We start from the raw sequence: 24,017 nt of genomic DNA, 5'->3' as shown, positions 1-24,017 counted from the left end.
ATTGCATATTCTGATTATTCCAATTGCCTTAGAGACATATAAACATATAAGAAACATACAAACAAAGGAAAGAATAAAGCATGCTGTTACCATGAGATAGCTAGTGTAAATGAGCTATTCATGTCTAAAAACTTAGTGGAAACAAACATTTTAGCTTTTCCAAGTAAACTTGACAAGGTCAACAAGTACAGGGTGGCATAGAACTGATCTTGAACAGCTACCTTGCAGTAAAACACCACAAATGCATTGTCTCCAGGTAATATTTTTTTTTGTGGTGAAATAGCTATTACCTTCTTGCTATATTGATTAGAGGAAAAGTAGAGAGACAAGTGTAATCAAAACCTAAAGGCTGTAGTGGAAACCAACCAAACAAAACGCACACACACTTCAAATACAATTACCAATTTTCCTTTTAAAGAAATTAAATGTGAATAAAATGTGAAGGCTGTATTTACTACACTTGCCTTGTAAGTACGGGAACTGAGCTCAAACTGGACCTAGATCACACAGCAATTTCTGTTTGGTGCTTTCTACTTTTTATTACAATAACAAAATCTAGCCTGGTTTTTGGATGGTTGTCAATTTGTAAAACAGAAGCGAAGGAGGGTTTCTGTAGGTCAAGAATGCTGTGCATTGGCAATGCGGTGTGGGAAAATATGCACAGCACCTGCTTGCACCACACAGGCTCTAGCCATTGCTCTTCTTTCAGGAACATTAAATAAACTAAACTAACTAAAGCTCTGATCCTGCAATTTACAGCCCACAGGTGGATGGACTGCTGTGCTCACAAGGAGTCTCACTGATATCAGTGGGGTTCCTCACAGGTGCAGCTGTCCCTACGCACATTGTAAATTGTAGGCTTAGAGGTTGTACTAAGACTGAAAATGGAAAAGGTAAAATAAAATGACTTCATAGATTTCCTCTGAATGCTCTCTAAATGGAGGGACAGTAAACAAGAGAGTTTACTCCAGTTCAACTTTCCTTTCTTTTTTTTCAGGTCCTCAAGAGTGTGTCTCTTTGGGTTAAGGAAAAGAACAATTTCTTACTTGCAAGTAGGACCTCAAGTCCCTGTAGGACAATTGGGTTGATCCCTAAATGGAATACAATTTCTACTTATTTTCTTCTCCTGTATATATTATTACTTGTTACAGTTATTATTCCTTGGGTGTGTTGATACATGCCTCTGATTGTGCAGTTGGTACTGTGTAGTACCTCCCTATACTGCACAGTCCCAGCAGCACATGGGTTGTTTTGTAGCTCATTGCTACTGCACAGTAGCAGCAGAATCACAGTTAGTGCCTGTTGATACTATGTGTCATTGCTTGTCATGACAGCAATGTAGTGTCTCCTGTAGAAGCGCCTCTCATTGACTAAAATTGTTTGCTCTGCTAAGCTGTTCTCCCAGCTTATTTTTTATATTCAAGGTTTTGTCCATAGGACACTTAGTAGTGGCCCACAAAGACCTGGCTCTTAACTCTTTTCCAGTTGCTATATCAGTGTTTATTCAATGAAATAAGAGAAAATATATTTAATGTTTTCCTCTCTACTGTTCCAGGAAATTTGAAATATGCAGCTGCTGTGGTCAGCTATAAAGGTGCTGTGTGATTATATAAGGTAGAGAAAAGATGTTCAGGGGCACTAGATGGGGGAAAAAAAAGCTCTAGAACAGGGGTGGGCAAAATACAGCTGTTGGGCCAGTTCTGGCCCAAGGCGGGTCTTTGTCTGCCCCATGGAGGCTCTCTCAGTCCAGCCTGGCCCAGGCACAGTCAAGCCATGACATGTCCTGCAGCCCCCAGTGGGGCTGGACTGGCTCCACAGCTGGATTGCCTTTCTAGGCAGCTCAGGGGGCAGGCAGCTCCTTCTAGCTGCCACCACTGCTGGCCCTAGCCCCACCATCCCAGTAAGGACCTGTGCTGTGCTGCACAGCCCTGACCCTGACCCCGACCTTGACCCTACATGCCCCAAGCCTGCTCCTGGCTTGTCCACCCAGGCTCAGCAGTGGCAGCACGGGGCAAAAGCTGTTACTCAGTGTGGGAAGAGGGAAAGTGGTTCCTCCTCATCACATTGCCAGCAGTTCCAGGCTGCAGCCTTATAAAGCCTACGTGGGGCTGCCCTGTGTCTCCACCACTGTCACTGCCAGTTCTGGGATGCCCTGCAGGGCAGTGATGGCAGTGCAGAGCAGATGGAGGGCAGCTCTGCACAGGCTCTGGGTGGCTGCAGCAGGGAACTGCTGGCAGCGGGAGGGGAAGGGACCACTTTCCCACTATGCAGAACAGCAGCTTTTGTCCCACGCTGCTGATGCTGAGCCTGGATGGGTGAGCCCAGAGCAGGGGCAAGGCATGCAGGATCAGGGCTGTGCAATAGGGGTGTGAGAAGTGGGTCCTATTTGATTCAGATTTGCCCTGAATTGGGGACAGTCCCTGATTCAATTTGTCTTAATCTGAAGATTCGATGTTGATTTGAGGAATCAGTGATTCGGCCATAGACACTGCTATAAATGCTTTTACTACATACCTTGAGGAACCAGGTGTGGCTCATGAATGCTGCAATGCTGGGGTGGATGGAGTGTCCCAGAGGAGCATGGGGTGGGAGGGCCCACAAGCTTGGTGGCAAACGGAAGTACTTCCAGTCCACTTCTGGGTCCGCCAGGGAGAGTGCTGGGGCTCCCAAGCCATGCCTCCCTGGCTCAGCAATCAGCCACGGGGGGACCCCGGGTGCCTGCCCAGACCCAGGAGGCACCAGTCACTGATCCAGGGCAATGTAGGGGCCCCCCCCCCCTCACTCCCCAACAGACCTGGAAGTGGACTGGAAGTGCTTCTGGCCCACTTCCAGGTCTGCTGCTGAGCACACTGGGGAGCCCCCTGCACTCCTGTGGGACACTCTATGTGCCCCAGCATCTCAATGTTCATGGGCTGCCTGGTACCTTGAGGTATGTAGAAAAAACATTTAAAGCTGTGGGTATGTCCAAATCACCAAATCTTTTTTGAATCTCTCCGAATTGATTCAGAGGGTTCCAGTTAGATTCGGAGATATTAAAGGGTCTCCTGATTCAATTTGGATTTGGAGATTCAGCCACCGAATCTCGGTCAAATTGAATCAGTGACCGAAGCTTTGCACAACCCTACAGTGCAGTGCAGCATGAGTTCCTGTTGGTACTGCAGCCCTCCACCTGAAATAAATGCCTGCCCCTGCTCTAGAAGACATGACTTGTTATTCAGTTGTGTTCTACAGTATGGAAAAATATGGTCTGCCTGGATTCTGAAACCATATTTGGTCAGCTAGTCTCACCGTTTAGCTCATTTGGTCTCTTAGACTCCAAAATCATTAATTAGTTTATATTGTCCATTTTGCATAAGTGAAATTGCTTTATAATTTTGTAAATAATGTAAATCTAAACCTAGTAACACTTGGATGTGCTTCAACACTTGGAAATTCAACTTCCTTGTATTTGAGAAGGTTCACTTCATATTTATAAGATTCAAATTGGTCCTATATACTGTTCCAGCAGTAGGAAGTTATGTAACAGTATCATAACTTGTTAGAATAGTCATTCAATACAGAATCAGTGTGGAGTCACAGGATGTAATTCAAATGCAACTCCTCGCAGACCTGTGGCCTCTGAATTCAGCAGCTGGATAGGAAGCATTTATACTGCTGAATATCTGCATGATTTGGAGTTTCAGTGCAGCCTTTACACCCAGATAATAAGTGCAAATTAGAAAAGGCCTGAGACTACCCTCATTTGCAGCTGCGGCTGGGAAAATTATCACATTGACACCAACTTGGATCAGAATGTAGATACTTTAAATAGGGTTTAAAGTCATTGTTCTTCTCCTTATCCTGGTTTGTGTGTTTTGGTCCAGTATAAAATCTGATTCAGAGAATTGGTTGTATTTATATAAAAGAGAGCTGATCAGAAATGTGATGAGCTTTTTCTTTTCTGTTGAAAACACCACTTGTGTGAAACTGCTGTTTGATATATGTATATTTTAACTGTGTAGTCCAACAAAATCTTGTCTGAAGGTTTCTTACGTCATGAGTGGAAAGGAAGAGAGCAAGAGAATGCCTTTCACTAAAGGCAAATACTGCAACATTGGTTTGGAATCTGGGAGACTAAGACTCCAGACCTTGTTCTTCTAAGTCTCAGGCCAGAGTTGTAACCCTTTGGTTCAAATATGTTTTTCTTCTACCTTTCCCACAGTCAGAATGTTTTCTGCTTTTCCAGAAAGAAAATATTTTTAACAGTCTCATTTTTTGTTACAAATAGAAAATATTTCAACAAAGATACTATTCACTAAACTGAGATGTTTTCAGTCATCCTTAGCATAAACTACTCCATACAGTGATTATTTCCCCCCTCCCAGTTTATATTCTGTGTGGCACAATAACTAATAGTTTTGGTGGAATTTTAGCTCCCTCCTGCCCTCCAAGTATCAGCATTATAAAGGGAAGAAAAATATTTAATGAAACTGGGATTTCAAAAACCTTTTTGAACATACTTCACATTTGCCATATTACAAAAGGCTTTTTATTGCCCCTTCTCTGTAACTTTGTGAACCAACTGTATTGAATATTGTTGTAGATGTCTACTAGAATATAGTATCCCAGAAGAAGAGGGGAAACTGGATATCCATAATATACAGCATCAGCCTTTCTTCCTTAAATATATAGCATATTGGAAACTCCTCATGATGTCTAAAAAGTTATAGCCTTTGTTTAATGTTTGAAGAATAATTCTAATAAATGCTCATTAACATTCATAAATGACTAGATTTTTAAAGTTAGACAAATGAAACATTTGCAAGCATCCTATTTAAGCAAACACAAATAGGGTATTTTTATTGGCAAGCAGTAAGCCTTTCATCCTTGACTTGATTTTAATGTGAGCATTTTTTTTATTTTCAGGCAAATGTAGGTATTTCTCAGTGCGCCAATTTGGCCAAATCTTGAAAACATCACTGGGAAAATAAATGCCATAATATTTCTCCTGTATGGAATTTCTGGTATAGAACATTTTTTCCAACTTGGATCCAAAAAGGTTAAAAACTAATTGAGACATAATATTAAAATGCAAAACATTCCTTGGAAGGGGAACAAGAAATTACAGAAAGTTCCTTGTCTTTTAGAATAATGCAGTGTGGAATTTCCCTAAGATAAGTCTTCAAAAATAAAGTATATACTCTGCTTTCTGTATGTAAATAAATATGTTAGAAGTACGTTTCTTATTTGTTATATTGCTCTGCCATCTGTAGGTCACTGAGAAAATTCCTCCTCCTCCTCTGTGTTTCAGTGCATCTTATTATTTTACCCACCATCTACTAACACCATTTTGGGGGGAATTTTATTTTCCTATCCTGTGCACATTGTGCAGTTCATTTTGAACCATGTTTCATCTATTGTAATTCCTAATCTGTGATTACCATGACCATTTCTCCCAAGTCTGCTGCAATTATTCTAGAAAATCCTCCAGCTCCAAAAGCAGCTGAAGATCAGTAAGGCACAAAGGTGGCTTTAAGTTGCCGTGAGCTACCCTCCCATGAGCAATGATTCTTCTGCACACTGGATGTTTAGTTTGCATTTTTTGTATCTTTTTTTCAATACCACCTCTTGTCCAGGAACAATTGGAAATGGTCTTATGTGATTCCTGTAAATATCACAGGTAATCGTTTTCAAGGGAGCCACATACAGAAACCTGACCCATAGTCTTGAGATGCTGTATAGAATCTGCCTGTTATGTGTCCTCAGCCTACCCCAGCTGTAATTAGTTTTGCTCACTGCTAAATTAAAATGCAAATAAACTGCTGCATGTGCATCTTATGCCCACATCAGAAATCTTTTAGACTGCTTTGTATGAGGGAGGCTATGTTCTACAACAAATGTTTCTTCCTCGCTTTGTGTCTATATACCTTTTGCAGTTGGGAATGTGAAGGCCCTAAAAAGTAACAGAACCAAATTTACAGAAACAGGGTGTGATTTTTGTAGACATCCCAAATTTGGAAGAATTTGGAAGACCCTAACAACAACAGTTCTCACTATGTTAAATTGCCTAGGCCCAATGGATATGTCATTAACCATCACCAAAACCTCACATGCACATTGCTGCATGTTCACATACAGCAGTAAGACAACTATGAAAAAATTAAGCAGAGTATTGAGTCTGGCAACTTATACATTTTGGCTAAACTTATCTTTCAACTATCTGAAACTCAAGCTGTAGAATTAATGAGCATTATTTCTCTTTGATATTTCCAAGAGGCCTCTAGGACTAACAATGAATGGATCTATGTGCACAGTCATTTTGCATCTGTAATTGCAACCACAATGCCAAGCCATATCAGGGTTTGCCTGCATGGGCATACGGGCATGCTTTCTGAGGGACAAAATCAGACCTTCTGAGCCAGTATTCATAACCTCTAGTACAGCTGGAGCTACAAGAGATTCTACTTTTGCTTAAAAGTTTTTGAACCAGAGGCTCTAAGTTCTACCCCCAAATGCTCATTGTGAAATTCTGACCCTAACAAAGTGACACTGAAATATATTCTGGCTGCAGGAGCTCAGAACTGACAGAAATGTGGACCAGGAACTCTCAGGCAGGGAGGAGGAAAGATAAATAATAAGTTGGATAGTGTACATTTCACTTTCCAGCATGACTAATCTCCAGCAGCAGGTTGACTGAGGCAGCCAGTCTGGGCACCAACCTGGGGGAGCAGAAGGGGGCAGGGCACAGGGAAGAAAACCCCTGCCACTGCAGACATACAATCATGCTGGTGGCACTGTAGCAGTCAGAGTGTTGTCACTACCTCTCTGTGTCTCAGTTGTCCCTGGCATCCACCAGTGCTGTTTATACCTCTGATATCCAGAATGGAGGATCTCTAAAATTTGCCACAAGCACTGTTGTTTCTGAAGAGTAGATAATGGTTAAGATTACTTTTCAGTTCTTTTTTTTTTTTGTCATAGGTAAAGTACACAGAACACTCCTCCTAAATACAGAACACCTTACATTTACCCAATATAGTATCCTCAAACATGTACTTTCCTGCAATCCATTTTAAAATGTAGCTATTGCCCGAAAGCAATATGCTTTCCAGAAAGCAAAAGAGGGCAGTGTAAAAACTCTGCTTAAGTTTTTACTAACATTGTCAATTTGCTTGTTCTTTGATAGAACCTCCAGCTCTGCCTCACTTGCCATTTGCAGCAGATCATGAAGAAATGCTTCTCTGTTTAAGTCAGGAAGAGGAAAGCATGGCAATGCTAAGACTTTGGGGTGAGGAGGTTGACAGTCCTGTGGGAAAATACCCCAGTGGGAATGTTGCTAACGTTAGAAGGACAGGTTTCAAGACTCAACCCTGTATGAAGAGATGTAGGATTTTGAAAAGTAGGGTATAGAAGGTGTGGTGCATCATGCCATAACACAACGCATACTGCATGCTGAGTATATTGGCTTTTTCCTGGTCAATTTTTGGCCTAGCCCTGGGCCAATGATCATCTGATTGGAAGCCCTGAACCTAGACAGTCACAGTTCAGCCTCATTAGGGGTTGTCCGGGCCAACAATCAACTGATTGTCAGCACCAGCAGCAGTAGCTAATCTGTTTTCCTCCCTGGGACTTCAAACATTGCACCCAGCAATTCTAACAGGGTTCTAGGCTTCCCCACTAGGTACTTAAAACCCCAGGCTTCTGATGCCCTGCACTCAGGAGCCCCACCAGAGCTGCTGGGAGCAGGGTTTGGAGTTTCCACCAGGGGAAGCCCTTCCACTCCTCCCACCCCAGGGGCAGCTCAAGGCCCAGCTGCTGTCCTGGGGGCCAATGCCAACAATCAGTTCATTGTTGCCACACAGGTTGGAGACCAGGAATAATTCTGATAATCAGGTGGTTGTAAGTCATCAGTGCTGGACAGCCTCAGCATGTGACAAGCCCAACATTTAATTTAATACACCATACAAACCAGGCATGAATATGTTCTACATTATATATGGACTATTTTATGGGTAGTTTACTATCTTATGACACTTTAATTTGAGTACACGTGTAGCACCCTTGCCATTTATGCTGCAATTACATGTTAATTGTGGCATAAATATGACATGTAGAGGGCCCCTAGTGAATTCTCATGTTACCTGCATACTTGCCCAACATCAGAGTTAAAAAAAAAAAACTTTGACTGTTCAGTTTGCCTTTTTAATGTGATATGGACTAATTCCCTGTCCAGTGACAGACTGGTGAGTTTGCACTATCATATGCATAAGATGAGTTGATCACAACAGGCATATACCTACCAGAATATTGTAATAAGTGTTTTAGCTGGGTATTTGAAAGTAGTGCTATCATCTGAAGTTGCAAGTTATAAGTGAAATCTTACTCATGTTACACAATTTCTGTTTAAAAACATATATCTTCAGGTAAATTAGAATAGAATACTGCTGTTTCATTTATCTTCTAATGGGAGAAGGGACCCATTCTTTGATTTTTATCTCTGCATTAAATTCCAGTGGACTATTACAATGTGCAGTCAAGATCTGACTCTTCTAGAAGATGTGCTTTCGCAAAACACAAGTTACTTAGTTCACTTTATGGGAACTGGAAGATATCCTAGGGCTTGTGTCCAACAGGAGGTCAAGATAGCTGACCTAACAATCCTTTCTGTATTTCAGACAGTCACTTTATGGTGTTAGTAATACATCATTCTTGAACAACACATAGTATCTCAATGTAATAATTTTGCAAAACTATTAGTATTTTCAGTTTCTTTGGCCACAAAAGCAACAGATTCAAGCATACTCAGATATTTGACTGTTCCAGCTGTGAAAACACACACTACTCAAAGTTCCCAACCAGCATGATTTCACATTTCTGAGAAATAAAATACTGCCAGTTGTTTTATTTATTGTATCAGTGCTTTATGTCAGTAAATGAGCTGTAATTTTACAAAAGAGAACAAAAATAACACTTTGTGCCATCACAAATAGCCATCAGCAGTATTTACTGCAGATTGTTTAATCTATTGTAGTAATAACAAAACATTGATTCTTTTGATATCCTAAACTATCAGTGAGAAATTAAGAATCACCTAACTTTTCTAAAGTTTTTTTGTTGTCATTTCCAGCATCTTCTGTTGTGGAATAGGGAATAGCATGCATGGTCAAAATATTTTTGAAGGACCAGAAAATGTGAAAAAAATGAAGCTTAATCGATGCTATAGTGCAGAAAAGTGCTGTTTTGCAGACACACAAAATATTATGGATGTGATTAAATGTCAAGTGCTATGGTCTTGACATTTTTTACATGAATATTAAGAATTTCACAGTGTTCAGACAATACACTTAGCATTTTAACTACACAACTTTCAACTGATTAAAGACTGTCAGTTCAAATCCTTTCAGCAATAGTAATGACAAGGAACTGTTGTCATCTAATGGCTGTTCACTCATATGAGCCCACCTCCTTGTAGACAACTGCTCACACCACAAAAAAGCTAACATGAAAATTGGCCTTACTACTGCTACTTTTCATGGGCCTATAAATGAAGTCCTTATTCACCCTTCTCAAACGTTATGGATCCCTCCACAATACAATCATACTAAGAAAAGTAACAGTAAGATTTTTGGAAGACAACAGGAAGCAGATTCTTTGGGTTCATCCAAATTTATCTCATTCATTTTGTAAAATGCATCAGTGGCATAACGAGCAAGGCTTGCACCTGCTACCACTGCCGTGTACTCTGCCCACCACAACTCTTGCTCTTAAAGCAGCAGCAGGAACAGCAGTAGCAGCATCAGTGTGGACTCTGCAGGGGTGGGGGAAAATTTTGGCATCCCTCCTAAGCCAGTTGGCAGGGCCAATATGCCCCTCATCTACTGAAGGTCATGGCAGGAGCCCTGAGACTGCCATCAGTCTCTTGTACTGAACTATCATTGAAAGAAAATTATTAATGGACAATATTGTATATAAAACAAGGGGATTGAAGGCCAGTAGATAGACCCTTAGCTACTGAGGATTGTACATCCATTGTAGTGGATTGTATTTTAATTCCTCTTGCTCCAGTTATTTAACTACTGATTATACATGAATCAGAAATATTACTAGAATGCATGTGTATTATTTACAGTAATATGTCTGACTCATGCATTCTCAATGATCATACATATAATCTGTCTATATGCATAACACTCTCAAATTTAAGAGCTGCTAGGCAAGAACATGACTGCAGCACAACCAATGTTAAGATAATGCTGAAGATGCCGAAATGAGCACTCAGAAGTCAAGAAGTGACAAAGTGAAAGGAGAAAAGCTTGGAGTGTAAATACTCTATGCTATAATGGCTCCATTTCTGTAAGTGAACCAAAAAAGAGGACTTCTGTCTCTAGGATGCTCTGTCAATCACTATTTGCCAGCACTGTCAGCTAATTTTCAGAAGAAGATCAATGCTAAATCAAAATAAAGGATGACAGATATGCCTGAACTTTTTAACTGAAGTTGGAAACTGAATGCTAAGGCCTTTATTCCAGTTTAGTATATAACCAATTAAATTTTATGTTTTTTTGTGAATTTCTAAAAAATTCCTTTTGCTAGTGTTTGCTTTCCAAGTATTCCATCACTCCAACAGACAATGTTTTAAAAGATATTCTGAACCTTCAGAATTTCAAACGTACATAATGCATGGTCATAAGGGAACTATTTCCTGAACATAGGATTAAAGCCCAGAACTAAAACCACTACTGGACGCATTGCTTATGCTATACTAATCTAATTGAAATCAAAGCGACTTTTTACAACAACAGCAAGCAATAAATTGCAGGAGTGCTTACTTATGGCTAAGTTCTCTGGGGTGTCCAACAGAAGTGGCCGTTTGTGATTTAGTTACAGATTTTTGCTTCTTTACACCACCCCTGGGCACTTGCCTATCTTACATAATCTGTCTTCAGTCCAAGGGACAAAGAAAACAACCAAAACCTAGCCTCCATTTCTTCTTAATCCCTTGTGCCAGTAGCCATAGAAAGGGAGATGTAGGAGCCAGAGGTGGACAGCAGGATTCTTCATTCCTGGTATAAAATGTACTCTTGGTTTTCACTACCTTGCATCTCCTGAATGGTGAAAAAGGAAGCAAAATCGACTAGAGACCCTGATCTTTGGCATTTAACTCCAAAAGATGATTCTCACAGAGTCTCAAGAAATACACAAAATATATTGCATGACATCTGAGTGTAAAGTAAACAACTGGAACTCCTGCAACGAAAGAATACAGCTCCTGAAGATCACATATGGCTAACTATACTCTCTCAGCTGTTTTTATATTAACAACAGCCAAAGAGTAATCCTGCAGTGAACATCATTCAAAAGGGACAAAGCAGTTAAAAGCATGCCTATGTACTTGAAATTCATTTTTTAAAAATAATTGCATGACTATATGATACATTTCCTACACTGCTTTTCATACTAGCTATGATGCATATATCATTTGATGATAGAAGAGAATTAATAAACCAGCCTGAGTGTATTAAGAGCTGCTAAAAGAAGGTCACTTACAACCTCTATTACCATTGCTCCATGTTTATCTTGTTTGAACCAGAATTTGAGTGTGCTTCTCATTCTGTCCTCACTCTCCTAACCCTATCTGCCTCCACAATCACCCAATCCTTGTGGTTCTCAGCTTTCTCTTTTAACTGATTCAATAAGGCTACTCCTTTCAGAAAGATATAATCTCTCAAGTTTAAAATTTCACAAAGCTAACATAAAACACAGGAGAGAGCTTGGCCTAGATGCATGATTTATTGCCTGGCGGGGATTATTTGCTAGAGTTAAAAATATTTCCTTCAGTTTGAACACATTGCATTGTGCAGCAGTTTTTCAGTGACTGTTTTCAATAGTAGTTTTTTCACAACTGAAATTTAAGTTAAGTGGGTTTGGCAATTTCTTTGCAGTGAAATATAGACAAATGAAGCTCTGAGAGCTCCATGGGCTGTATTTTGCTAGTGGGATGAGATCACAGAGAAGCACTCAGAGAATGACCTAACAGGGACTGTAGAGATACTGAACAGGTAAACAATCCCCATGATGTGCTGCTTCTGTGGTAAACTGCAAAACAAGTCTCTGGAGGTTTCATTAAAGAAAGATGAATGATAGATCTGAAGATATTTTTCTGGTATCATCTGAAGTCTGAAATTATGAACCTCCAGGGGCAGACCATCAGCTAGCATAAAAGAATGTAATTTCATTGAAGTCAAGGGAGCTATGCTAATTCACTCCCACTGATGGTCTTTCTCCATACTGCTAGTGTAATAATATTAGTCTCATATTGCACTTTTCATCGCTGAGTATCATAGTGTTTGGCCAAGGATGTCACTCTCATTGGCTAAGGACACAAATTACACATAAACTGGTTTAAGTAATCAGAAACTGGTTTAAACCTGTAACAGAACAGAAGTTCAGTGCGCACAAACCAATTTCAAAATGGCTGAAACTGGTTTAAAATAAACCTGGTTGAATGTAGTATCAGACTTAACTGATTTGGGTCAAACCAGTTTACGAAACTTCTGTCCCAGACCCCTTCCTTGTTCAAGTTAAATCAGAGTCCCCCAGCATCCCAGAATGCTTTGCAGCCCTGGGTTGGGCTGGGCTGTCTGCTCCAACAGAGAAGGGGAGGTGGGCAGGGAATGCCCCCCACCCCCCACTTCCAGGCAAACCCTGGCTGGGGTCTGGGGCCAGAGAGGGGGGTTAAACACTTCCCCCAAGTACACGGCTGCCCTGCCCCACTCTGTTAAACTTTCTGCTCACTGTGGACTACAAAACCCAGAAGCACTGGAAACAGGAAGAGGAAGTGATGAGCAACCCTGCAACGTCCTGCTACTGTGATTCTGGACTGCAAATCCCAGAGACCTCAAGGGCAGCAGGAAGAGGAAATGAACACATAGGCCATGCTGGCTATGTGCCAGAGAGCTGTGCTGTAGTGCTTCTGGCCTGAGTCACTGCAGGCAGGTGGCTGTATTTCCTGAATCAAAGATAAACGTGTGCCCACTTTTTTCTCAGTTTAATCTCTGCATTTTAGGCTAAATTGAAAAGACTGAATTGATTCAGCCTCAGGCTTTTTGACTGTTTGTACTTAGCCATTAGGTTCATGTGAAGGGGTAAATCTGTAGCACTCTTTTTGGTGGCTGGACCATGGAGCAGAACCCAGAACTCTGCATTAGGCATCTAAGCTCCTATCCAGTACTCATTCCAGCACATTGAGGCAGTAAGGTATCTCAGAATAGGATTTAAAATAAAGAGATTATTGAGGAAGATCTACCTTGAATATACACCTGCAAAATACTGAGAACAAGGGGCAGTGTTAAATCCTATCACTCGGAAGTTTTTCTTACCAGCACTGCAAGGACCTACTCCCAAGCCACCCACTTGGGATCCACAGTCATGAATCCTGTCCAAAAGGTAGGTGATTAAAGCCCCTTGCATCAAATAACTGAGAAAAGCTCACTTTCTCTTTTTTAAATACTACTGATGGAGAAAGGGGTAGCATTTCTTCCTCGCTTTTTTATAGTATTTAAAGATTTTATCTAGGTTGTGGGAGACCTATATTCAATACACACCCTAAACCTATAACTGTCATCATGTAGGTTAGTGCCCTAAATGCATTGATGGTTGAGACAACCCTCTAACCTCATGTTAAAGCTGACTTCCTGTATAGAAAAAGACTCCCTGAGCCACAGAGAAAGCACCAAGGGTGTCTGTTATGTTGTCCTACCATTAGATCACTGATTCTTAACCAAGGTGCTATAGCATCCTGAGATACTGTGGGATGTTGTGCAATATTAGCACTCTTAGGTGTACAGACACTTACACATTATTGATTAGAGATTTCAAATAGGAATCCAAATTTTTTTTGCCCTGTTGTGGTTTTTACGAGTACTATACAACAGAAAAATCACTATTATTTTGCAGTAGTTGAGGAATGAGTGAGAGCTAAGACCCAGCATTTCCCAAAGTGTGCCTTGAGCTCTAAAATTCTTGAGAAGCACTGGGATAGATATTCATCTGAATGTGAGATCCTTGGGTTTAGGTCCTTACTATACTGTATGTTATCCAATGACTGTTTTAAAAGAAAGTGGCAGCTGGCACTGCATTTTTTGCATAGATCAATTCTAAAAGCATGGGTTTTGCATGCTCTGAAAATGGCGACCATACCAAGTCTGTCAGAGGATTTAGAGAGCACCTTGTTTCCTAATCCCATTTGGGCCTAGGCATTTGCTAGGTGCTGAGCTGAACATCCTTGTTAAGATTGGGGTATAGGTTGTAGCTGTGTGGTCTAAGGACATAGGCAGACAAGGTTTTTTTGGTAAATCTGATATTTTTTATTAGGCCAACTCAAATAGTTGGAAAAATTCTTCTTTGCAAGCTTTCGGGTACAAATGCCCTTTGTCAGTCTGGGGAAACATCTGCAGTTGGTCTGTGCTCTTTCTGGATGGATTCCAGAAAGAATGGAAGAGCACAGACCAACTGCAGATGCTTCCCCAGCTGGATGAAAGGCATTTGTACCTGAAAGCTTGCAAAAAGAATTTTTCCAACTATTTGAGTTGATTTAATAAAAGATATCAGACTTACCAAAAGAATCTTGTCTTGTTGAGACTGGGGCAGTCTGGACAAGCGTAAAGGTGAAACTCTAGGCACTTTGGGAACTTTAAAATAAGAAGTAAGGTGCTTGTGTGTTCAAGGGCCTCCCAGAGGATACACGTCAGCAGAGTAGATGTTCTTAGAATCACAATTTTGAACTTCGGTGCCTAAGTCCTTTGTTGGATTTAAACCAGAGTAACTTGCCCAGTGCCACACAGCAAGTGTAGAAGAGCAGGAAATGAAACCTTGATTTCATGAGTCCCAATCCAGTGCTCTACTGGAATGTGCAGTGGTATTAGAAGTGAAATTGAAGGCAAGCAAGCCAATTCATTAACAGGCAGTTGACTTTTGAGTTTGGTCTTTAAAGCTTGAGGTGAAGCCTAAAAAATACCAAGGGGAAATCCTGCATTTCATAAGACCCTGATGTGCATTTAGCAAAATGATGCTAATAAGCTATTTGAGACACCAGCTGTTTGGATTCAAGAACAAGAGGTCATCATGGACTGTTTTTAGAAAAGGGAGTATCTTATTAGCAATTCAAACAGAACTTCTTTGCGCAAGATCTCTATATGCAGGTTAATTGCCTGCCAAGATCCTCTTTTAAATCAAAGGGGAAAACATCCACACCACATAATAAAAATTCCACTTTTCACCACCTGAAGATTTTACAGGCCTCTGTGAACCAATTTTGCAGCCAGATATTCTCTGTAAATATAGGTTTCATGGGAAACAAGCTGAAGGGCTTTTAGTATGTAGATGAATACCATTTTTAAAAAGAAAAACATATGTATCCATTAAATATGCTGAGTATTATGTTTTAGACTTTAAACAGCTTATGTTGCAATTATCATTTACTTGCATTAAGATAACATCTAAGGACTCCAGTCAGGATCAAAAGATAAGTGTTGCTAGATGGTATTATACCCAGTTCAGAGGCATAATTAAACATATTGCTATTGCCTCTGTTACTGTACAGGACCAGATGTGTCTTTAACCACTCTCAGTTTCTTTGAGCAACCTTTCAAGGTGGTAGGTTTACATCTGCCTTTGCCTCAGGGTGGAATCCTGTAGTTTACTCGTAGTCTTAGACTGGATCACCAGGTTGCAATACTCCACTTTATTAGTCATTTTTATTTCAGCATGGTAGTATAACTAGGGGTGGGTGAGTAGGACACCAGCACCAGGTACCAATTGGAAGGAAGCGCTAGAAGGGTAGCCATCTGGGTGCTTGCGCTTCTGCATGCACTATTGAACTAGAAGTCTGTTATCAATCAGGGTCAGTGTCACATGATGTTTTTAAAATTAACTCTCTAACACTAAGCCAACTACTCAGCTGGTGTGAATCAGCCCAAGAGGTAAAGTTGTGTCCATCAGCTGAGTTTCTGGCTCATTGTGTCTTTTAACTTTTATCTGAAGTATGCAAAGAAATATGCAAAACAGCTGGAAAAGAATCATTTTTCCAACCATTTGAGCTGGTTTAATAAAAGATATCAGATTTACCCAATGAACCTTGTCTGCCTATGTCGTTAGACCAACATGACTACAATCTATACATCTGAAGTATACTTCATTTATACCCGGTTTGGTCAAAGATACGCATTAAACTCCACATTAGAAATGATTAAGCTTTAAGACAAGTAGTGTCCCCATCACTGAAATGGCACTTGGTTTTCAAATTTGACTGTTGGTCAAAGGCATAACTTTAAATGTTTGTGCCTGGGGAGGTGCATGGGCTGGGAGCAGGAGGATTTTTTCTCTCCTCATGCAGGCTGTCAGCGTAAGCACAGGCTGCTTGCTGCTGCCTCAGCACAGACTCGTTCAACATGGGCTGTGGCTGCAGCACAGGCTCCCTGGGGGCTGTCGTTTTGGCAGCCTCCCCAGGGCAGGTGCCTTGGTCACCCCATTCCACCCCACCTCCCAAGTTATGCTCCTGCTATTGGTAATAAAAACAATTGCAACAATATTTTAAATAGTTATTTGTACCATATGCCTCTTTTGGGCATTAAAAGTATAGATGTTATTGCAACTAGAGAATATAAAAACACTTATTTCTCACAACAGATGGACTACGGATACTTTACACAGCACATCAAAACAATCATCCCACTTTTAGCCAGGATAACAGAAGTCTTTCAATTCTGTGCATAAACAGTGTTGTGTGGGCTTTCTATCCATTTCAACCTAGGAACTTTTGCAGCTAATTATTAGCAACTGTAACAAAAAAAAAAAATCACCATGTTAATTTGGGTCTCCATGATCATTTGAATCCTATCTTCAATCAAAAGTGCAATATTTTCACAATAATCTAAAATGCACAGGCTATGGACTGTGTAAGATCAGAACATAGAATAATACCAGTTTTAATAATGCACTGATGACCTTTCACTCTAATTTAAAACACAGTGAGCTGATTTCAATGGCAGGATTTGGCAAGTGCTTATATTTCAAATGTTTAAACTGTCTAAATAAATTGTATAAAATAAAGTTTATACTGCAACTTTATGCTATGTATAATTACATAAAAATTATTAATGCATTGAGGACATTATAGCTTATCTATTTTATTCCATAACCCCTCTCAAATTCAAACTCACATATTTTGCAAATGAGACAGTGAATCTTGTCACCTCTCAAGCATGAAAAGTATATTTCAAATTAACAGAATAAGCACTGTAGCTGACAATAATGTAACTGTTTGAATGATCAGGATCCCAGTTAAAATATTTTTCTTACTCCTAATTTTCAGACTGATGAACTTGTTTGACTGCAAAATCAAAACACAAGGGCTGGAGGAGCATAGGGAACTTATTTCATAGTATTTAAAGGTGTCATGATTGATACTGTATTTCCTCAGATACAACACTCTGTCTTTCTTCTCAGAATTGGAATGCTTGTTTTAAGCTCTGAAGCTGTTTTCTTCACTAGAAAAGGAGCACTGCTGGAGACACTGCATATCATGCAGTTTCAAAGATTGCTGCTGGTTGTGTCTGCTCATCAAACTGAAGAGGTAGAAATTTGAATTAACCTTCTTGAAGATGTAGCTATTGACTAAACACTGTAAATTATGCCTGAAACAGTGAGTGACTCGCTGGTAGTGTCTTGATGACACTTATGATGCAGAAACAAGACTTTACAGGAATTGATGCAAAGAATGACTTACAGTAAAGTAGTAGCAGTTTTGCTACTGTGCTTACCTGGGTGTGGGGCCTAACCTTGTGTAACATGGGCCTTTGTACACACCAGAAAATTGGCCTTTAAAGCAGGTGAAATGCCCTTTTGCACCACTTTAATGGCATTGTTGTTTGCATGCTTGGTGGTGTATTCCACTTTAAACGACTTTGGAATGTAGCAAGATAAAGTACCTCCGAGGTGTTTCAGTTTGCTACCAGAATGCTGGAAGCTGACGTGCTTGGGGCTTGGCAGGCTTCCAGTGCCCCATGCACCGCCCCCGTCACCTTCTTCTGCTGCCAGCATACCCAGCCATGGCAGCCCATTCAGGCAGATAGGCTTGACTGAAGGTAAAAAAACAAAAACAACAGCAAGGAGACTGATCTTTTTTTTTTTTTTCCCCTCCCAGAGCTTGCCTGCCTGATCTGTATGGAGACCCGGTGCTTCCCTCCATGATTGCCGTGGGGGGCAGTGCTTCCCTCCATGGCTGTGGTGCCCCCTGGGCTGAGTGCCAGTGGGCGGGTGCCACCTGCAGGGTACTGCTGCTGCTGTGGAGGAAAGCACCAGCCCCCCTGCAGCTGTGGAGGGAAGCACCGGGTTCCCGTGCAGCTCAGGGACAACTCACTCATCCCTCCCTTCCCCACTGCCACCAGAGAAGCAGGTAAGGATCAGGCCTCCAGCCTTTTGTACACACTACAGGGGTTTAATTTGGTTTAATTCTCCGTAAATTGAAACGGTGGAAATGGTGGGTTTGTAAAAAACCACCAATTCCATTCAGGGAGAACTAAACTGAATTAAACCCCCATGGCATGTACAAGAACCTAGAGGATAAGTGCAGAGGTTCAAAAAGCCTGAGGTGGAATTGACTCAATCTTCACAGTTTTTTCTAAGTTGCATAGCTTGAGCCGATCACAAACTGAACAGTTGTTCACTTCTTGGGTTGCCAAGACAGGCAGAAGTCTGCACTGGCCCAGGCCAGGAGCCTGGGGGTGCTCATGCACACTGTCCCCCATGGCCAGCTGCCTAAGGCTGATAAATTCAGCCTAGTGGCAGCCCATGCCTGATTGGCTGCTGGACATATGCTGGACATATTTCACACCTCCCCCCACCCCTGCCTCCACTTCCACCTTCTATCAGCTGCAGGGATGGGGTAGTCAGCAGAAAATCTTTCCCCAGCTCCTGCCTCTGAGGACCTGGGGATGGGAAGGGGGAATTCACTACCCATCCCTAGTCCCCCAGCTGGGGTCTTACTGTTACAAGAAAAGTCCCCACATGGGGGGCCTTTCACCTTCCACAGCCTGTCTAGTAGGGCTCTGATTGGTTCAGCCCTGTCCCCTCCCCAGCCCCAGGTTTGTGAGTGGGGAGAGGGAGATGCATACACCCATCCTGACACTGGCCCCCCAAGCCAGGGTTTGCTCCATGTGGGGGAAAGACCCAACTGGGGTTCTTTGCTTCCCTGCAACTCAGCCACCAAGCTGGGATCAGCTGAGACCTGCCTCCTCCCCATCCCCCCCCCCCCGCCATGAGAGGTGAGGAATGGGGGAGAGATCATACTGCCCCCCATAGCTCGGGTCTGCCTAGTGCTGGGAGGGGGAAGCCCCCACCAGGGGGCTTTTTCTTTCCTGCAGCCCAGTTCACCAGCCTGGCATGAGCTCATGAATGATGCATGCCCCCAGAGGCTGGGGGAGGCATGGCGGTGGTGAGCTGGGACCACCCACAAGCGGCTGTGGCAGTGTTGGGGGTGGGGGGTAGGGAGCAGTGGGCAGCAAGCAGAGACCACCTGCAGCTGCTGCTTGCACTGTCAGCAGTGGCAAGTGGCAGGCAGAGATCGCCTGCAGCTGCCAGCAGAAGCTTGTGGCCACTTCAGCAGTGACCAATATCAGGGGGAACATGTGTCCCCTTGTGCCCCCTCTATGAGTCTCCTATGCATGGCCTCACCCCATCCCCTCCCAGCCCTTTGCATGTGAGAAGTGGGGGTGCAGGGAGGGGGAACACACTACTTGGTCCACCATTGGCTCACCTAGCCAGGGTTTGTTCAGCATAGGGTGGTGAAAGCCTCCACTGGGGGCTTTCATAACTCTGCAGTCTGACAAACCAGGCAGGGATCAGCTCAGCATCCTCCCCACCCCCTTGCCCTTCTATGGCATCTTTCATCTAACAATACCTAAGCTCTTTACTAATACTAATTAATCAATCCTCAGAAATACCCCTTTCAAGTTTATTTCTGCAGTTCCAATTTGGCATCTCTAAGATTGCATTAATACACATTTAGGCACAGAATATTACATATAGAAAGTTCAGTGCCTGTAGTTCAAGTTGCAGAGTTGTTTCCAGGCTAGTTCACCATTACCAGCAGTTCATATCTTGATGACATTTCATAATTTTCATGCCTGAATTTAAACATGGAAAATTTCAGATTCAGAGGTGAAAGGAGAATGAAAAAGATACACACTTCCTAGTGTAAAAAAAAAAGCCAACCCCCACCCCCCAATATGTCTTACAGTCTCATAACTGAAAAAGCAGAGATCTAAAAGATGAAACCCTGTCTGGCAGCTACCCTCATGGAGCAGGCATTCCATACCTTCCGCTAGAAAACATTGGTTTTGATGTGGCAGCTGGAGTTTCTGGAAATCATGTAATAAGTATGAATAGTTTTCTGTCATCAAACTTGCAAACTGCACACCGAAGGATGTGCTGTGCATGCATACAGAGCTAATTGGACTACATAGTAAAGTGTCAGGTTAGATAATGATACATTGTTATGAATTAGTAAAGACACCCAGGACTTGTAACAGATCCTGCAGTTCTGTGTCTATAACATGCCAAGGGGCTCTACCTGGAGAAGACATTATGAAATCCAAGAGGGTTCTGCATGTTTTGTTGGCTGCCAAGAGAACTTATCAAAATTTGCAATTCAAAATGAGGATAATTTGTGCCATAAATATGTTTAAGCCGCTCATCCAGCTACCTGCTCTTCGGGTTTGTTCCACTATTGGAGGATAGGGACCTAAGTCAAAACATGTAAGATGTAGTATACCATTCTAAGACTGGCACTAGTGCAATTATGAAAAATTAAAGAAAAATCTGTGCATATAGGTTTCTAAAGCAAAAAACAAAATAACCCCCCTTCCCACACTCCCTTCACATACAACACATTCCATTATTTGAGAAAGAGCACTGTGCAATTAAAGACGGTTTGGAAATGCATACACAGTGGAGCAGAATAAATACTAGGCTTACAGTCGTAACTGCAGCATTTTCTCAAGCATCCAAGTGTAAATAATCTTTTGGAGTGCTTGACCATAGAGTCACAATTAACATCTGAATACTACACATTTCTTGTGAGTTTTGATGATTGCCAACCGTAATGCCTTCTGGAGAGGCATATCAGAGATACAGAACACCATAATTTAAAGCCTCATGTTTTATTAAAAACTGAAGAATGCTACATGCTTTCTAATCTCCTTGCAACTAATTAGCAGTGTATAGGACTGGCCAGTTTAACAGAACTGGTGCCATTTATGTGGCCCTGTCTCTCTGTAGGAGTGAGAGAGAGTTGTTCCTTTGAGCTCTCTGATGATCCTAAAATGTGAATTTCTGAAGTGAACACCTGTAGTGAGTCCAGCATTATGACAAAATAGGAAATTATAGGCTGTGTTGGATTCAAGTCAGGTTAACCCAAGGTCATGTAACCTGTGCAGCTGAAGCTGGAGGGAAACAAATTTTTCTTATACACTTATACACCCTGTAATGCTGCATGGTTGTAGGAGATATTCCTATCCTCTCTGGTTTACCTGTCCACTGAAACTAACCAATCCTAAGAGTGATATAAAACTTGTAGAAAAACCTGGAATACGAGTCTTGCTGCTAACAGTGGGTGCACTGACCAATTAACTACACAGTAAATTCTTGGTGTCTACATGTGTGCTCCTATTAGGTCTCACAAAACTAATAAACTCTGCAGCAGGGTAATCGTGTAAAATACAAGTACTACCCTGCTGCAGAGCTGTTTTGTGTGCAGCAGTGCACATGTAGTCATTGCCTTGGCTGGCTGGGGCACAGGGTGCCTGAGAGCAAGGCTAGCTGGCAGTCAGGCCTCACCCTGCACCCCAACCAGCCAAAGAGCAGCACACAGAAATGAGGGAGCAGTCAATCCTTGGCTGGCTGCTTCCCCATCTCCACGTGCCTCAGCGTGGGGACTCTGCAGTGTGTGGAGATGGGAAAGCAGTCAGCCCTGGGCTGGCTGTTTCCAAGTCTCCACACACTGTGCAGCCCCTGTGCTGATGCACACTGTACCCCAGCCAGCCTAGGTTGCTGCTCCCCCATCTCTACATGCTGCTCTGGAGCTGGCTGGGGTGTAGTGTGCCTCAGCATGGGAGCTGCCTGCTGGATAGCCCAACAGTGAGGTACCCTGTGCCACAGCCAGCCCCCAACTGATGCGCTTTAATTACAGCACATCAGAGCAGACTCATAGATTTCATAGACATTAGGACTGGAAGGGACCTCAGGAGATCATCAAGTCCAACCTCCTGCCCCAAAGGCAGGAAGTCAGCTAGGGTCAGAGGATCCCAGCAAGATAGGCATCCAAATGCTTCTTTAAGGATTCCAGAGTAGGTGCTTGCACCACTTCTGGAGGGAGCATATTCCAGGCATAGGGGGCTTGGACAGTAAATAAGTTTTTCCTTATGTCCAGCCTAAAATGAACTTGGAGGAGTTTGTGACCATTGGACCTTGTCATCCCTTGGGGTGTTGTGGTGAACAGATGTTCCCCCAGACCCTGATGCACACCCCTGATGTACTTATAGGTGGCCACCAGGTCACCCCTGAGCCTGCGCTTTTCCAGGATGAAGAGTCCCATGGCTCTCAGCCTCTCTTCATAGGGCCTATTCTCTTGCCCAATGATCATGTGTGTGGCTCTCCTATGGACTCTCTCAAGCTTCTCAACATCCTTCTTGAGTTATGGAGCCCAGAACTGGATGCACTACTCCAGCTGCGGCCTCACCAAGGCTGAGTACAGCAGGAGGATGACATCCTGAGATTTACTTGAGAAGCATCTATGGATACAAGCCAGAGTTTGGTTTGCTTTACCAGCTGCAACATCACATTGGTAGCTCACGTTCATATTGATTAGTTGAGTCTGCTGGAGCACACCAGTGTCACGTGCATCAGTGTCCCCACACTGAAAATGGCAGTGGATATGTTTTAACTAAAGTTTACTGAATGAGCTTTAGTTAAAGCTCCCCTGGTACCATTTTTCAGCATGGGGATGCTGACACACGTGACACTCTGGGTATTTTAATTAGAGTGACTCTTGGAGCTGCTCTAATTAAAGCACCACCCACCCCCTCAGAGCATGTGTATAAACGTACCCTGCCCCCACCCCCGAGCATGTGTATAAATGCATATAGAGCCCAGTTTCAGCAGCCCAGGACTGGCAGACTGATGTCCTGGTCCCCCTGACAGCCCAAGCTGGTCTGACTGGCCTCCATGTGGGGTGCATGAATAAGCTCTAGAGCAGTTTGCTTTGAAATTTTTTGCTCCCAGGCACATGTTCAAATGGTGCACCCAGGAGCAAAACCTTAGGAGCAATAAGCTTTGGAGTTTATTGGTTCACATTATTTGCACGTGTAGACACATCCAGTGAGATTTGACCTTTCTGATTCTTAACAAAACACCACTTCAATTACCCTGTTATAGCAGTGAAGCTAAGGTTAGACTCTAGACCTGCCATCTTGGCACTTAAACACACACACAGACACACACACACACACACACACACACACACACACACACACACACACACCCCTGACAGACTAAGTGGGAGGCAAGCCCTGTCAAAGGTTTGCTTTGGCACCTGCCTCAACATTTTCTTATTTCTCTAACAGTTCATATCAAAAGAGTTTCTGAAATATAGCAGATGCTCCTGAGAGACTCCATGACAAAACAGGCTGAAGTCTGCATCCACCGGCACAATAGCATCATTGCTTCTTGCTCCACAATTTCCACATTATCTGCTGGGCTCTTATGTACATAGACTATCAAATGTCCAATTAAAGCTTAAAGGTGCTGCATATAAAATGCAAACTAAAATGTTTACACTCATTAAAAGAATACATTAATGTCACAGTGTTGTATGAAACTAAGCAGGCTTCACTAAACTACCAAAAACTGCTACTCAGGGCCATGCAATTTTTAAATCAAATACTGCATATAAAACCATTAGTTGCTGACACGTAAAACTGTAATAT

The 24,017-nt window shown here is 42.3% G+C and overlaps 1 protein-coding gene across 2 annotated transcripts in view; it reads right to left on the bottom strand.

Moving 5' to 3' along the window:
• Positions 1–24,017, bottom strand: part of ROBO1 (roundabout guidance receptor 1) — a 1,177,688-nt gene that overhangs the window by 749,813 nt on the left and 403,858 nt on the right. The gene's annotated exons all lie outside the window — the stretch shown is intronic.

Source organism: Alligator mississippiensis, chromosome 1, assembly GCF_030867095.1.
Source record: "Alligator mississippiensis isolate rAllMis1 chromosome 1, rAllMis1, whole genome shotgun sequence".
NCBI lineage: Eukaryota > Metazoa > Chordata > Crocodylia > Alligatoridae > Alligator > Alligator mississippiensis.
This window is presented reverse-complemented; position numbering and strand designations above follow the sequence as displayed.